Consider the following 15,000-nt stretch of genomic DNA (forward strand, 5'->3'; position numbering starts at 1 on the left):
ACACACACACACACAACCACACACACACGCACACACACACACACACACACACACACACACACACAGGTAAATGCCCTATATACTGCCCAATATATCTCCTTTGTCAACAGAATTGCTGCTGTTGTGTAACAATCTTTGGACTGACTCTGAAGCCGCTAAATGTGATGACTATTTCTCAGGCCAGTACAGTACATTGAACTGTACAGTAAAGTACAGCACAGTCAGCTGTAAGTTATTGCCCAGAAACTAGTGGGCGTACTATCGAAAGAACTTGAGTCAAGACATACAAATTGGATACGGTTCAGTGGTAAAAGCCATTTCCAAGACACATACACATACTATGGAACTGTTTCATTATAGTCTGAATTACCCTTATTCTACAATCCCATCTACATTGGTATTGGTTGTACGTTTGCTATTTTCAGCCAACAACGACAAATCTGTATATGTTGATTACAGAGTAGGACCAGTATACGCAGCCAAGCCAATAGGACTGCAGAGACTCTGAGTCTGTAGACTTGTATTGTGGCTCAGCCAGTCGTAGCTATAGGGAATCCCCCCTGCTGCCTTCCGCACCCTGTCCTGTCTACTGTGGGACCTAGAGTAGGACCTATAGGGAACTGACTTTAACATTGGACTGTGGGTGACCTTTGACCTTTGGCTGTGGTTTCTTAAAAACTGGGATGGTGGGTGGGTGGGTGGGTGGGTGGGTGTATGGGTGGGTTTTTGTGTGTGTTTGTGTCAGCCAAGGCCAAGCAGAGCGATAGCAGGAAGTAAAGGGGTAGTCATAGGCTGGGCTGGGAGAGGAAACAGACCCCTGACCGGGGGCGGGGGTGGGGGGGGCGGGGGGGGGGGCAGTTACTCAGAAGAAGAGAGCCATTATTGCCTGGTGGGAAGGTGCTCGGTTCTTTGGTTTCTCCAGAACGCTTGGTCAGTGTGTGTGTGTGTGTGTGTGTGTGTGTGTGTGTGTGTGTGTATGTGTTTTGAGAGTGTGATGTCCGTCTTTGACTGTACATAACATGTTAGTATATGCGTTCCAGTTTGTGTGTGTGTCAGTGTGTGTGTGATTAAACACACACACCCCTCTCCTCAGAGTAAAACTCTCCAGAGCTCCTGAGCACAGAAGAGCAGAGTCTCCCAATCAGCACGGTGTTTCCTCCCATCTCCCCAAGCGAGCGGCCATCAGCACCTGTGTTTTGCCTTCTGCAGCCTGGCTCACTCACACACTCACACACACACACACACACACACACACATACACACACACACACACACACACACACACACACACACACACACACACACACACACACACACACACACACACACAAATCACCAAATAAAAAGAAGAGATTCATGAATTTAGCTTGCTGACCTAAATAACCAGGCCAACAGTCTTGAGATGGCATTGTCCCCATGTGTCTGCAGACAGCCTTTGTTCTCTCTCCACCACTGATAAGGAACTTAAAAGGGCATGTGGCACTGATTTCTGTAACAAATCCCTCTCATCGAGTTATATGAAATCATAAACGATCGCGGCCATCACAGTTAAATGTTTCTGCTATGTAGTGGAAAATAAAACAATGGCAGCCGTCCTAATCACTTCCATATCCTGGATTTGGGTCTGGGAGTCACATGGTGCAGATGTTGTACAGTGATGGGGGGGGGGAGGCTGTTGTCCGCATGTTGTCATGGTGATTTGTGGTGGTGGTGGTGGTGGTGATGTTGACTGATGCCCAACAGACGCCCACATAGGGAGCCAAAACCGCCGCTGCCTGTCAACAAAGCCTGTCAACAAAGCCTCACAACAGTACGTTCAATGTTAACATTTGATCGTTCTACTACTCCCACGGACACGGCGCCGTACGCACGCGACTCATCGAGGAAAAAAACAACAAAAAAGGATGAGAGCAACAGCAAGTGACATTTCGTTTGCCGGCTGACACTCTCAATGACATCTGTAGGGAGCGGAGAGGGCTCGGACTCATTCCCCTCCCTGGTGACTGGCAGCTCGGGCGGAGCCGCGCTAACACCTGGATGTTTGTGCTGTCATTTGTGGCTTCACCTCTCTGTTTGCATCTCATTACCTGACCCTGAGGGCCCACAGAGAGTCCATTCATGCCTTCTCTCTCTCCGTCTCTTCAGTCAACATGTGTTCCTTTCCTCAACCGCCACCTTCCCCTTTTCTGGTATGGTAGAGTCTGGTCAAACATACCAAAGGCAATTATCTTTGCTGCTTCGAAAAAAAAAAAAGAAACCCAAAAGCAAATACTCCAGTCCAAAATGGTTTGACCCATGGAAAAGGCTGATGTGATGGGGTTTTGGGGATACGGGCAGAAGCTGCAGCTGTGGCCCACCCGCCGCAGGCTCCTGTGGACCCCCCCCCGTGTCCTGTCCCGTGCTGTGCCCCCAGCACCCTCTCTCTCTCTCTCTCTCTCTCTCACGGAGCCCATAGGCCAGCTGGTCTGGGCCGGGTTACGCCTGTCCACCCCACGGACAGAATTAGAATTATTAATGACAGCTGTCCACCAGCTGCACCGATACACACGGAGCGATACAGAGCGATAGAGGGAGGGGGTGGAGGGGCGGAGGGGTGGAAGGGCAGAGGGGTGGAAGGGCAGAGGGAGGGGTGCGAGGGTGAAGAACCTCGTTAGCGTGTGAGGTGCGGTGTGCTGAAAAGAGGGCGACGTTTAAGGAGTGCCCCGCATGAAACTCGACCCCCCCCCCCCACCCCCCCGCACAAAGTCAAGTGGCCGTGTTGTTGGAGAGTGTGTGCGTGTGTGTATGTATGTGTGTGTGTGTGTGTGTGTGTGTGTGTGTGTCTGTGTGTGTGTGTGTGTGTGTGCATGCGTGCGTGTGTGTGTGTGGTTGAGAGAAAGTGTTTGCGTGTGCACGCTCAATCTCTCGCACAGCGAGGGACCAACATTCCTGGAAGGTTAGCACATAACCAGGCATTGACATTTGGACCGCTAATCGGCTGTAGCTTTGATGCAGCAACACAGCTTGTCAAGATGGTCGCTCAATTCAGCACTGGTTTCTCATTAGGACTCCTCAGGACCTCGCCTGAACTCTTAAGACAGCGCACCAGGAGAGCGATGTGGTCGAATATTCACCCTGCTGTGTCTTATCTAGAAGAGAGCGGCTGTTGTTGTGTTGAGAGTGTGGGTCTGTGTGTATGTTCATCAGTAGGATGGCTCTGGGCAGGCAAGACGGGGCAGGGGAGAGAGACACGCTTCTCTGTCATTGACTCGGGGTGTTGAGTGAGTCGAGAGGAGGGAGAGGAGGGAGAGGAGGGAGAGGACGGGAGAACAAGAGAGAGAGGTCGCATTGATAAAGACAGGTTTTGTGTCAGAGAGAGAGAGAGAGAGAGAGAGAGAACAAGTTTGTTCTCGAGGGAGGCAGGGAGGGAGAGAATGAGTTTTTTTCTGCACAGTAAAAAGTAGAGAGAATGGCATTTTACATTTCCAGAATGATGAGGGAGGTACAAAAAGGTTCCATTTAGATTCCTCTATACCTGTGTTAACTCTGTAATTACTCTAGACTAGTAACAACAGTGTCTGCTGTTTGTTGCTGTTCTTACAATGTTGTACAGTCATTATTACAGCATTACTACACAGTATATGGAGGGTATAGAGGGACACCCAGTTTATGGTGTCACAGCCTGCGGGCTATCGGGGGTGTGTGTGTGTGTGTGTGTGTGTGTGCGTTATGGTGCTGAACTCCCTATCCCCTTTATGACTCCCAGCCCGCCCCCCCATCACCCCCCCACCCCCAAGGCCTTTCCCTCCCCCCACAGCCCTGACGATCACGGGCCACTGGAGCTATGGGCTAATGAGCCCTCGGTCGCCCACCCTGAGGTCAGCACCAGCCAATTAGAGCGCTCAACAGCCAACCTGCGCCACCGTTGGCCAATTAGAGAGCTTGAACACAGCTGCACAGATGGAGCATTCTACAGGCAGGTGGCAGGGGTGTGTGGAGCGCGCCACTAGTCTCGATCATGACCAACTGAGGGTCAAGAGGCCGGGGGGTAGGGTGACCAGGGGGGTAGAGGGGCTACAGTTGCACTCTGTCTCTCTCTCTCTCTCTCTCGGTCACCCTCAGTGTCTCCTCTACCTCTCTCTCTCCTCAAGTGTGTTGTAGAGCTGTGGCCCGCGTCAGCTCTTTCTGATACTGCTGGCATGTTTGACGTGGCGGTTTAGGTTCAGTGTGTGAAATATCTTGACCAAAATAACCATGCTTTTAGTGTATTTCTGGCCTTGTGGAGCCTGTCTGCCTGAACAGGGTAGAGGTTATTGGTTGCGAGGAAAACCATCTCTCTCTGGACTAGGTCGCAGTAAAAGCCCAACTAACCCTTCCCTGTTGGCGAAGGTAATTGCTCTGCACTTAATTTCCGAAGGTTCACCCTTTTATATGAAATAGCACATGTACTGTATCAGGACTTGGTGGCCTATAAACCTGCAAAAGCATATGCACCACCACAAGTTATCTTTTATTAAAGAAGTGGGGGTCGTGTAAGAGAGCAACATGATGTCACGGAACATGAAACTCTCAAGCGCAAGACGTCAGTCTTGAAGTTCAGCCAACGAAGGAAATTGCCGCGGGAAATAGTCCAGGTTGATTATCGTCAGGCCGTAATGAAGCCAGGCGGAATCTGTTGCTAACCGATAGAGTGATTTATTGGAAGCGCTGATAAGGATTCGGTGAATAAACGGTGATTGTTATGAAAGATATGCTGCGGTAACCAACACCTCCCATGTGACAACCGCCATGTGGTTCATGTCAGGAAGTCCACAATTCTTTGGCTTCTTTTTATCTACTTCCTCTAAGTCTCGGTCAAGACAGTATGAATCGATATGATAGTGAGTCCACCAATCACAAACATACCATTCTCAGGGAGAGGTGGCTTATGGGTAATCAGAGGGGGTCCGTCCAGCGCAGAGCCAGGAGATGAGTAAGAGAGGAATGTGATGGACGGACGAATGGCTGGAGGAAGGGAAAGAAAGGAGAGGGGGATGAAATGGGAAAGGGAGGGAGAAGGGAGGGGAGTGAGCGGTAATGGATGAGCAACATTTATCAGTCAGTGGGCGGGAGGTCACTGTGTCTGACGGATGAGTAAACAGACCAACGCCGAAGGTCAAAGTTCACCAAGTCACATCCCAGAGAAATACAGGGGAGAGTACAGTGCTATGGGAAGGGAGGCATTGAGGCAGGGCGGGAGAGAAGGAGGCAGGAACTGAGGGAGGGAGGGAGGGAGGGAGGGAGGGAGAGGTGTGGAGTAAACTAGCTGTGTTTTCCCAGACCTCCCTGGTCCACTTTATCTGACCCTGTTTTATGGCTCTTTTATAGACCGTAGTCAGGCTGAGGGACTGGGGGGCTAGGTGGCTAACCGTGTGTGTGTGTGTGTGTGTGTGTGTGTGTGTGTGTGTGTGTGTGTGTGTGTGTGTGTGTGTCTGTGTCTGTGTCTGTCTGTCTGTCTGTCTGTCTGTCTGTCTGTCTGTGAGAGAAAGAGAGAGAGAAAGCTTTCATACATGGTTATGAATTATGTACATGTCGTGTGTGTCTAACATGGGACTAGTTTATTTGTTCTTTACAGATATCTTTTAGAGATATAATTTCACTAACTGCATTTACATTCTTCATTTCGTAATCATAGCAGACGTTTACTAAGGCTTTTTTTTTTAATTGCCAAGTATGAATTATTTTAAAGAACAAATAAACTAGTCCCATGTTAGACACACACATGGCATATACATTATGCATAACCATGTATGAAAGCTTAGTAGTCATTTTTGGGTCCTCGCTGTTTGTCCTCCTGTACTGGAGTTGACCTCCTGACCTCCTCCACATACACACACACACACACACACACACACACACACACACACACACACACACACACACACACACACACACTCTCTCTCCCTCTCTCTTACTCACACACACACACACACGGACTGAATTAACTGGATCAACATTGTTTGATTAACTTCCCGTGAGGAGATCTCTTTCAAAACAATTAATCACAATTCCTCTATATGATGATTTATCTTATCCTGTTATTACGTTTGTATTACTACTACTACTTAAACAAAATAATTCACCATTGAGTAAACACATGGGCACAGTCCATTCAGTCAGTGAGGGGTCGAGCTGTCACTCAGAAGCCCATCTCTGCAGCCAAATCCAGAAACCCCCCGCAATGGACTCCAGTCCCCCTCTGTGAAGAGCCACTGCTGGTCGGAGCTCAAACACTGCTTCTTATGTGGAGGCTCCACCACCTCTTTCTCTCTTCTCTCTGTCCGGGCTTTTCTCTCCCTCAGCTTTCTCTCTGCTCTGAATGTACGGTGTGTGTGCCCATGTGTGCGCACTCCAGTCTGTGTGTGTGTGTGTGTGTGTGTGTGTGTGTGTGTGTGTGTGTGCGCGTGCATGCGGGTGTGTGTGTGTGTGTGTGTGTGTGTCAGAAAAGGCCCCCTCACATTTACCACAGTCATTTATCAGGCTGTGTGTGGAGAACTCCCCCTGAGCCCGCAATTCGATAAGTTATGGCCCCAATCTAGCATCACCGCGCGCTGCGGCCCCCGATCTGGGAGCAGGGCGTCCCTGGGGAGGATTAGCAGGGCTGTGTGACTCGCCTGCTGCCTGCTGCCTCAGACAGACCCCAGAACAGTGGAGAGGGAGAGCAGCTACAGCAGGGTTCAACACAAGGCCCCCGCAGCTCAGTAGTCCTCAACACCAAACCACTGCTGTCCTCAGATGTATTTGATAGCGTGGCCTAAGAGTAAGAACTCTCTTCCTGTCTACGTGCATCCGATGATCAATGATAGCGTTCACCTTAAGGGTCAGGGTTAGGGTCAGGGTTAGGGTTAGGGTTAGGGTTAACCCGGTACTCTTAGTTGATAGAAGATATTGGTATTTTCACCAGCACACTTTTTTTTACCAAAGACGATGAATGAATATTTCAGTGATAAACTAATGTGTGTATTGCCTCAGTGAATGATATTCAGACACACACGCACGCACACACACACACACACACACACACACACACACACACACACACTTCCCCCATTTACTCTCAAAGCGTGTTTTGTGTCAGCCTGGTTATTGCCGCTCTTCACACGTTCCTCCACAGTAAATAAACGCCCGCCGGGCCTCTCTCTATGTACTCTACCTGTATGTGTTCCCTGGGTCTGTGGCGGCTGCAATGTGTTACCTCTCTAAACAGCCACTCTGGAAGAGAATAAACAAATAAACCATGGGGCTGAGGTTCTCCGTCACGGAAGGGCCAACCAAGGAGGGAGAGGGAGAGAGAGAGAGAGGGGCAGGAGGACAGAGAGACCCTCTCAGCTCTGTGGCTGTTTGTGTGCAGCGGTAAGCACAAGTATTGTGGGCTCATCAAATAAATACGCTCTCTCAGGTCGATGCAGAGAGGAACCACACGTCCCTTAGTAAGTAGGTGTCTTTCAGCAGCGTTTACCACTGTAAACACACACTGCCTCTCCACACACTCCTCCTACACAGCTCCCAGGCAGGGGAAGGTTTCTGCACATTTTCATTAAGTTTTAGTTAAAGCACAGCCAAACTCCCTCTCAACGTGTGTGGAAAGGCCAGGCCGTGTACACACTGCTGTACACAACATCAGAAGGTTTGGTTTCTGAAGTTGCTTTGGTGGAAATTAAAATGTGCCAAAAAAGGCCCAAAAAAAAGGAGAGAGAGAGAGAGGAGGAGGAGGAGGGTGGGGGAGAGAGTATACCTTTTCATGTCATTACACTGTGCAGTCACGCACGCGCACACACACACACAGAGACAAACACACACACACACACACACAGTGTTGTGTTATTAGTTATTATTAGTTTCCTGTGATCTGACTCTAGGCAGGACTCCTTTGTTAAGCTTCTTATAATACAGGCTTTCCTCATTTCCTCTCTCTCTGATCTACTCTGTCTCGCGCTCACTCTCTCTTTCTCTCTCTCTCTCCTTCACTCACTCTCTCTCTCTCTCTCCATCACTCACTCTCTCTCTCTCTCTCCCTCTCTCTCCTTCACTCACTCTCTCTCTCTCTCTCCTTCACTCACTCTCTCTCTCTCTCTCTCTCTCTCTCTCTCCTTCACTCACTCTCTCTCTCTCTCTCCATCACTCACTCACTCTCTCTCTCTCCCTCTCTCTCCTTCACTCACTCTCTCTCTCTCCCTCTCTCCTTCACTCACTCTCTCTCTCTCCCTCTCTCTCCTTCACTCACTCTCTCTCTCTCCCTCTCTCCTTCACTCACTCTCTCTCTCCCTCTCTCTCCTTCACTCACTCTCTCTCTCTCCCTCTCTCCTTCACTCACTCTCTCTCTCCCTCTCTCCTTCACTCACTCTCTCTCTCTCCCTCTCTCTCCTTCACTCACTCTCTCTCTCTCCCTCTCTCCTTCACTCACTCTCTCTCTCTCTCCCTCTCTCCTTCACTCACTCTCTCTGTCCTTCAATCACTCTCTCTTTCCCTCACTCTCTCTCTCTCTCTCTCTCTTTCCCTCACTCTCTCTCTCTCTCTCTCTCTGTCCCTCACTCTTTCTTAACTGGTTCTCTGACTCTCACTGCGTCACACTGAATCGTGAACTGCCGCTGACCCTGTGTGCACCAGTGATTAATGTCCCCTGTACAGCTTTTCATCCCGTTCAGAAAAAAAGTCCAGTTCTCCTAGAGAGCGAGGGAAGGAGAGGGGGGGGGTAGAGGGAGCCGGGGGATGTGTAGTTGGGCTGCATGCCTGCTGAGTGTTCTCTATTAGGGAGAGAGAGGAGAGGGGGAGAGAGGGAGAATTAAGTTGCGGAAGTGTGTGAAAGAGAAGGAGGGAGTGAGAGTAGAGAGTGTGTGTGTGTGTGTGTGGGGGGGGGGGGGGGCTAGGGGGGAGAGAGGGGGGAGAGAGGGGTCTGTTGCAGTGTGTATACTGTCTCTCGCTGTGACCACTCCGGCTGGAGGACCTGGTGTCCCGGTGTGCCTTGCACCTGGTCCTGGAGGGCATTCAGGTGTCCGTGTCTCTCTCCATCTGGGACTCTTAATGATGTCATTATGCAGTAGCCCATTCAGTGTGATCTTGCCTGTGGATTGGCCAGTAAAACGCCCGAGCTATAAATCTACTGGTCTCTACTAGTCATACCCCCCCCCCCCCCCCCCTCCCCTCCCCCCGCCCCCCAAGGCTTCTGTTGAACTGAGCTACACTGGTCTGGGTCTGCTGATGCAGCTTGTGTAACCTTCTGACCTGACACTGTCCCAGCTCTCTCTCTCACACACACACACACACACACACACACACACACACACACACACACACACACACGCAGTCCTTTTCTGTGGTATGGCTTTTTGCTGCCCTTTACTGTTACTGAGGCTGGGGCCAAAGCCATCCAGAACACCTGTTGGCAAGACATCAGTGAGACGTTAGCATGCAGCATTACACGCTTCGCTGGGACGGAATACCATTACGTTTACCGTGCTCCGGTTACTGAAAACTGAGAGCCGAAATGAAAAGGATTTTTTTATTTTTTTCCTATTTCGCCTTTTTACTGAACCGTCAATGAACCGGTCATAAAGTTAGTGTTAATACAGAGCCAACATACCGTTGAGAATGTGATTTACTGTCTGTCTGTCTGTCGGTTCCCAGGCAGATTGAAGGCTTGTGTAAATATAATGATATCTTTTTCATATATATATATCATATACTGTATGCCACTAGGCTGTGTAGTCTTGTGCTTCCATACACATATACTGTAGACATATACACACACGTATATTTATATATACACACATATATATATATAACGATAGAGTTGGGCTGCACTAAATCACAGGAGCTCTGGCACATCTGCCGACCTGCAGGCCAGAGAAAGAGGCACACACACACACACACACACACACACACACACACACACACACACACACACACACACACACGGTCTCTGAGCGTGCCTTTGAAGAGCAAACATGGTACAGGCTGCTCCAGCAGTAGTAATCACCGTCTCAGATGTTTGCCTTCTCCGGTGTACATGGTGCGTGACTGGATTAATTCAGATTTATTTGACTCTACGTATGGGCACTAATTTCCTAATGGTCGCTAATCAATACAAATAACCCTCAGCAGTCCTGGCCCATTCAGAATTTCCGTTTCAAAGACACATCCTTTGACCCTGATGGCATCCAACGTCGGCCCTCTCACGATAGCAGGGAGACGTGCTTCTTCTCTTTCGTTTGGTCCTTTTCCTCCTTCCCCTCCCTTTTGCCCTCTCCAGATCAACTGGGGTCTCTGTCCTGATGGTCTGTGTGTAGACTGTGTGTAATCACCCTCTGTCACGCGAAGCAGAGACAGGGAAAAAGGTCGGTAAAATGCTGGACACGCTAAGGTTAAATTGCGCTTATTTCCGTAAAAGGCTGCTCACACAAAAAACAGAATGCCTCAACAACGTTAGCGTGCGTTTTCCCTCCGCTGGTCAGGACGTCTCACGTACACTCTCCTCACCCAGGGTCTCAGAGAGAGCACCCCCGGAAGCAGAGGCTCTTTGACCTCCCGGCCCCTTGACCCCGGCTGACCTGCAGTGGCCGACATCAGAGGGACAGGGGCCGTGACCTCCTCTGGCCGAGCAGCATGACCCTACCCCCCCCACACCCCCCCCCTGCCTAGCCCTGGCCTCTGGCTAGCCTCCACCCCCTCCCCCCCCCCCTCCCCCCCACCAGGTCCTGTGACTTACGAGGGCTGTGTATGCAGGGCTTCAAGCCTGGGGTCGGGGGGGTGGGGGGCTGAAGGGGGTGGGGTGGGGGGCTGAGCAGGGCTGGAGGAGATGAGGGGAGCAGAAGGGCCACTTCAACTTCAAAGACCTCAGAGCACTGACACGTCTGTTGTTCAGCAGGAGCACGGCTGGGCGCTCTCTCTCTCTCTGTCTCTCTCTCTCTCTCTCTCTCTGTCTCTCTGTCGCTCGCGTGTGCTCTCTCTCTATCTCGTTTCTCTCTCTCTTTCTTTCTCTGTCTTGTCTCTCTCTCTCTCGTTCGTCTCGTGCACGCTCTCTTTCTCTCTCTCTACTCTTTCTCTTTCTCTCTCTCACGCATACACTCTCTCTCTTGTCTCTCTCTTTCATTCTCTCTCACATGCTTTCTCTTTCTCTCTCTCTCTTGTGTCTCTCTCTCTCTCCCTTTCTGACTCTTTGACTCTGTGGTAGTCAACTTCTGACTGATGGTGTCCAGGGTTGTTTAAGGTTCCGTCCCAACACCCTTGATTGGCGTACTTTCTCTCTGCCATGTTACCCTTTCTTACAGCAGCTATTCAGTCAGTTCAGAACAGTGAACTCTGAGGAGAGGAGACAAGGAAAGGAGGTCATTCTAGAGAATGAGAGACTCAGCAAAGGAAAGGTGACCATGCTTGAGTATGGGAGAGCCCCATCCATGGTATATCAGTGTTCTTCTCAGGTGTTCTAAGGTGTGACCCCTCGCCCTCGGGGAAGAAGGGGGCCAGGGCTGATTCTCCCACAGAGTGTGGATGGGTGCCTATGGATGCCGGAACTGCTCCCAGAGACCCCCCGCCCCCTATGTCTCTCACCACTGGGGGATTACACTCCAGGATACATTACACCACGGTTACAAAAATGTAGCCTGGAAAAGATCTCCCTGAGTGAAAACACAGCCATTCATCTCCCTCTTTCCTCCTTCTCCTTCTCTCTCTCTGTCTATTCTCTCTCTCTCTCTGCTTCTCTCCATCTGAGAAGAATTGTCAGGACCTGTTAAGCTATCCAGAGTAGCCCCTGGGTCCGGGGTTTTGTTTTTGATCAAACCCAGACTCCCAGAGCGCGGGTTAACCCAAGCCCGTGTAAACGCTATTCAGTCTGGCCCGGGGTCACCTGTGCTCAACCCGGATCATACTTACTCTACCTGTACTGCAGTAGGAGGGCAGGTGGGTAAAAGTCGCCGCCTTTCACAGGGCAATAAATTCAGTGTGTTTCACTGCGTTTCCAGTCCTGAGGTGGTGCCTGATGAGTGTTTAAGAGACAAGTCTACCTATTCCTCTCTCATACACAGTCTGTTGAATCGACTCCCCCTTCTCTCATTTCTTCTCTCTAGGTTGATTTAGAGCACGGGGAGGGGGGTGACTGGGAGAGATCTGTAGTCGGCTAGCCATGTCTGGTCTGTATGTGTCAGAGGAGAGGAGTTCAAGAGCAGTCCAATTAGCGGAACAGAGAGATGGATGAATACGCTCCTGACTCATCTTGCACCTCTGAACGCACCACCTGACCTGCGCGGTCTTCACTCAGACTGTCTACGATTGGCTTATTATGACTGACACAGGTCAAATCTAGGTCTGTGTGTGTGTGTGTGTGTGTGTGTGTGTCTCCATCTGTGTGTGAGCACACGCACGTACAGTGCTGCTTGAAAGTTTATGAACCCTACAGGGATTGTCATTATTTTTGGATAAAATATTAAAATGAACTTAATAATTCCCAATTCATAATAAAATACATTCCAAATAAATGACACAAACAACATTTTCATTGTTTATTTAACAAAAACTCAGATTTCTGTTCAAGAACATCAATCTCCTGGTATACCTCAGAATTCATGGTTCCCTTAATGATGTGGAGTCGTCCAGGTCCAGAGGAGGAAAAGCAGCCCCAGATCTTGACAGTCTCACCACCATGCTGGACTGTTGGGATAAGGTTCTTTTGGTGGTAGGCAGTGTTGGGTTTTCACCAAACATCGTGGTTTTGATGGATTTGAAAATGGACTTCCAGAAACCTTCAGGCTTGTCCAGGTGGTCTCTGGCAAAGTTAAGACAGACAGTTTGGCTCTTTTTTGACAGCAGAGGCTTCTTCCAAGCAAACCTCCCATGAATGCCATTTCAGTGTTGTTCTTATTGTTGAAGCATGCACAGTTACCTGAGATGCAGCAAGGGAGGTCTGCCAATCTCTAGATGTTATGTTTGGGTTGGCTTTTACCTGATTTATTATTTTTCTTGTGGCTCTTGGGAATATTTTGGAAGGCGTCCACTTCTAGGCCGAGTTTCTGTCATGTTAAATGCTCTCCATTTGTAAATGATTTGCCTCACAGTGGACTGATGGAGCTCAAATCTTGTTGAGATGATTTTATAGCCTTCCCCAGACTGATGTGGTCTCACTACCCTCCTCCTGATGTCCTCTGAGATCTCCTTTCTTCTTAGCATGGTGTGCACAAAACTGACCAGGTTTCTTATCTCTATTTATCAGAGTCCCACCCAAACTCTTTCCTAAAGATCTCTCCTTTGATTGGTTCATTTGGTACCCAATTATTTACCCACCTGGTTCTACTTACCTACTTGATTTAACCAATGCAATTTGGGGTTCACTTATTATTGCACCTGCACTAATTTCTTTATAATTTAGTTTTTCTACTACACACATGATTTCCTCTAAACCAACATATGGAATTCGTAAATATAAACCTGTTATGTCAGATAAAAAGACTGATGGTTCTGATTAAATAGCGATTTCATGGTAAAAAATAAAAAAGAATCTATAATTGCACAAGGGGTTCACATACTTTCAAGCAGCACTGTATGTGTATGTGTGTTTGTACACACACGTCCGTCTGCGCCTCTGCCTTAGGGGTGTGAGAGGCTCCCCAGGTATGGATCGTATGTGTGTGTGTGTGTGTGTGTGTGTGTGTATGTGTGTGTGTTTCTAGTGGTTATTTGTCTACAGCCGTATTGGTTTACGTGGCCCGCAGACTGCACCCCTGTCAGGCAGGCAGGCAGGCAGGCAGGCAGGCAGGCAGGCAGGCAGGCAGGCAGCTGATAAACCTGGATGTGAGCAGCAGGCAGGCAGGAGGCAGGCAGGAATCCCAGGCATGTAGTGTGTATGGAGGAGAGAGAGGAGAGGCATCCTTTTATGTGTGAGTGAAGCTGCCCTGCTCCTCTGGTTCCTGATGGCTAGATAACACCAGGGCTGGATAATGCCTCTCTGTTCCCCCCCCCCCCCCCCCCCCCTCTCTCTCTCTCTCTCTCTCTCTCTCTCTACAGGGAGGGAAGGTTTAGAAAGGATGGTGGGTGGGTGATTGGTGGGGGGTGTGTGGGAGGTACTGGTACGGAGCGTGCAGCCAACAGTCAGGTACACCACACTGTAAGAACCACATCCCCACACCCCCAGCACAAAACATGTAAAAAGACACACACACACACACACACACACACACACACACACACACACACACACACACACACAATGGCCTGTGGCAGGGCTCTTTGTGTAGCAGATCGTCTGTCAACAGCTTCTAGGAGCATGAGTACTGGGGATTTGAGCTGAGAGAGAATGAAAAACAACCATAGTGTGTGTGTGTGTGTGTGTGTGTGTGTGTGTGTGTGTGTGTGTGTGTGTGTTTGTGTGTGTGTGTTTGTGTGCGGTTCGGGGTCTAAGCCCTACGGGCACACTGGCACACACACATTCCATCCTGACACTCTCTCTGGACTGATTGGCAGACCCTGTGAACCCTTTTTAAACAGTGGTGTCTGGCCTTGAAAGGAGAACCATTATTCACGGGGTTAATCTCCAGTGGGGGCACACACGGCCCAACACACAGCCCGGCTCTGTCTCCCTCAGATGAATGGCTGGTTGGGGCTGTGTCTGGTGTCTGTCAAAGCTGAGCAGGGCTCATCTGTCTCTCTCTCTGTTGGGGGAACTGGAGGTACTGTGTAGGCTAACATATTGCACTGCCTAGAATTACTGTGGGAATCCTGTATCATCAAGTCAATTGAAGTCTGGACTGCACACATTTTGGTACAGTACAGTTAGTTTGGACGTTACTGTTGGTTGAGCATCGCTGTATTGTTCATTTGTGATTATGAGAAATTCACAGTGTTTGAATAATGGATGTCCAGATATCTTGAGAACGAGTACAGTTCACCCAGTCAGCTGACGACCATGGGTCCAACAGAAGGGGACATGCTCAATTGCTGGGAATTAACTCCTTCAGAGCACGATTGACCTCTCCGTCTAACACATGAACCACA

At 49.6% G+C, this 15,000-nt stretch overlaps 1 protein-coding gene across 1 annotated transcript in view; it reads left to right on the forward strand.

Moving 5' to 3' along the window:
• Positions 1–15,000, forward strand: part of ror1 (receptor tyrosine kinase-like orphan receptor 1) — a gene marked incomplete at both ends in the record, with an annotated part of 101,537 nt that overhangs the window by 29,584 nt on the left and 56,953 nt on the right. The window lies entirely within an intron of this gene.

The sequence above is a fragment of the Argentina silus genome (genome assembly GCF_951799395.1).
Source record: "Argentina silus genome assembly, chromosome: 6".
In the NCBI taxonomy this organism is placed as follows: domain Eukaryota; kingdom Metazoa; phylum Chordata; class Actinopteri; order Argentiniformes; family Argentinidae; genus Argentina; species Argentina silus.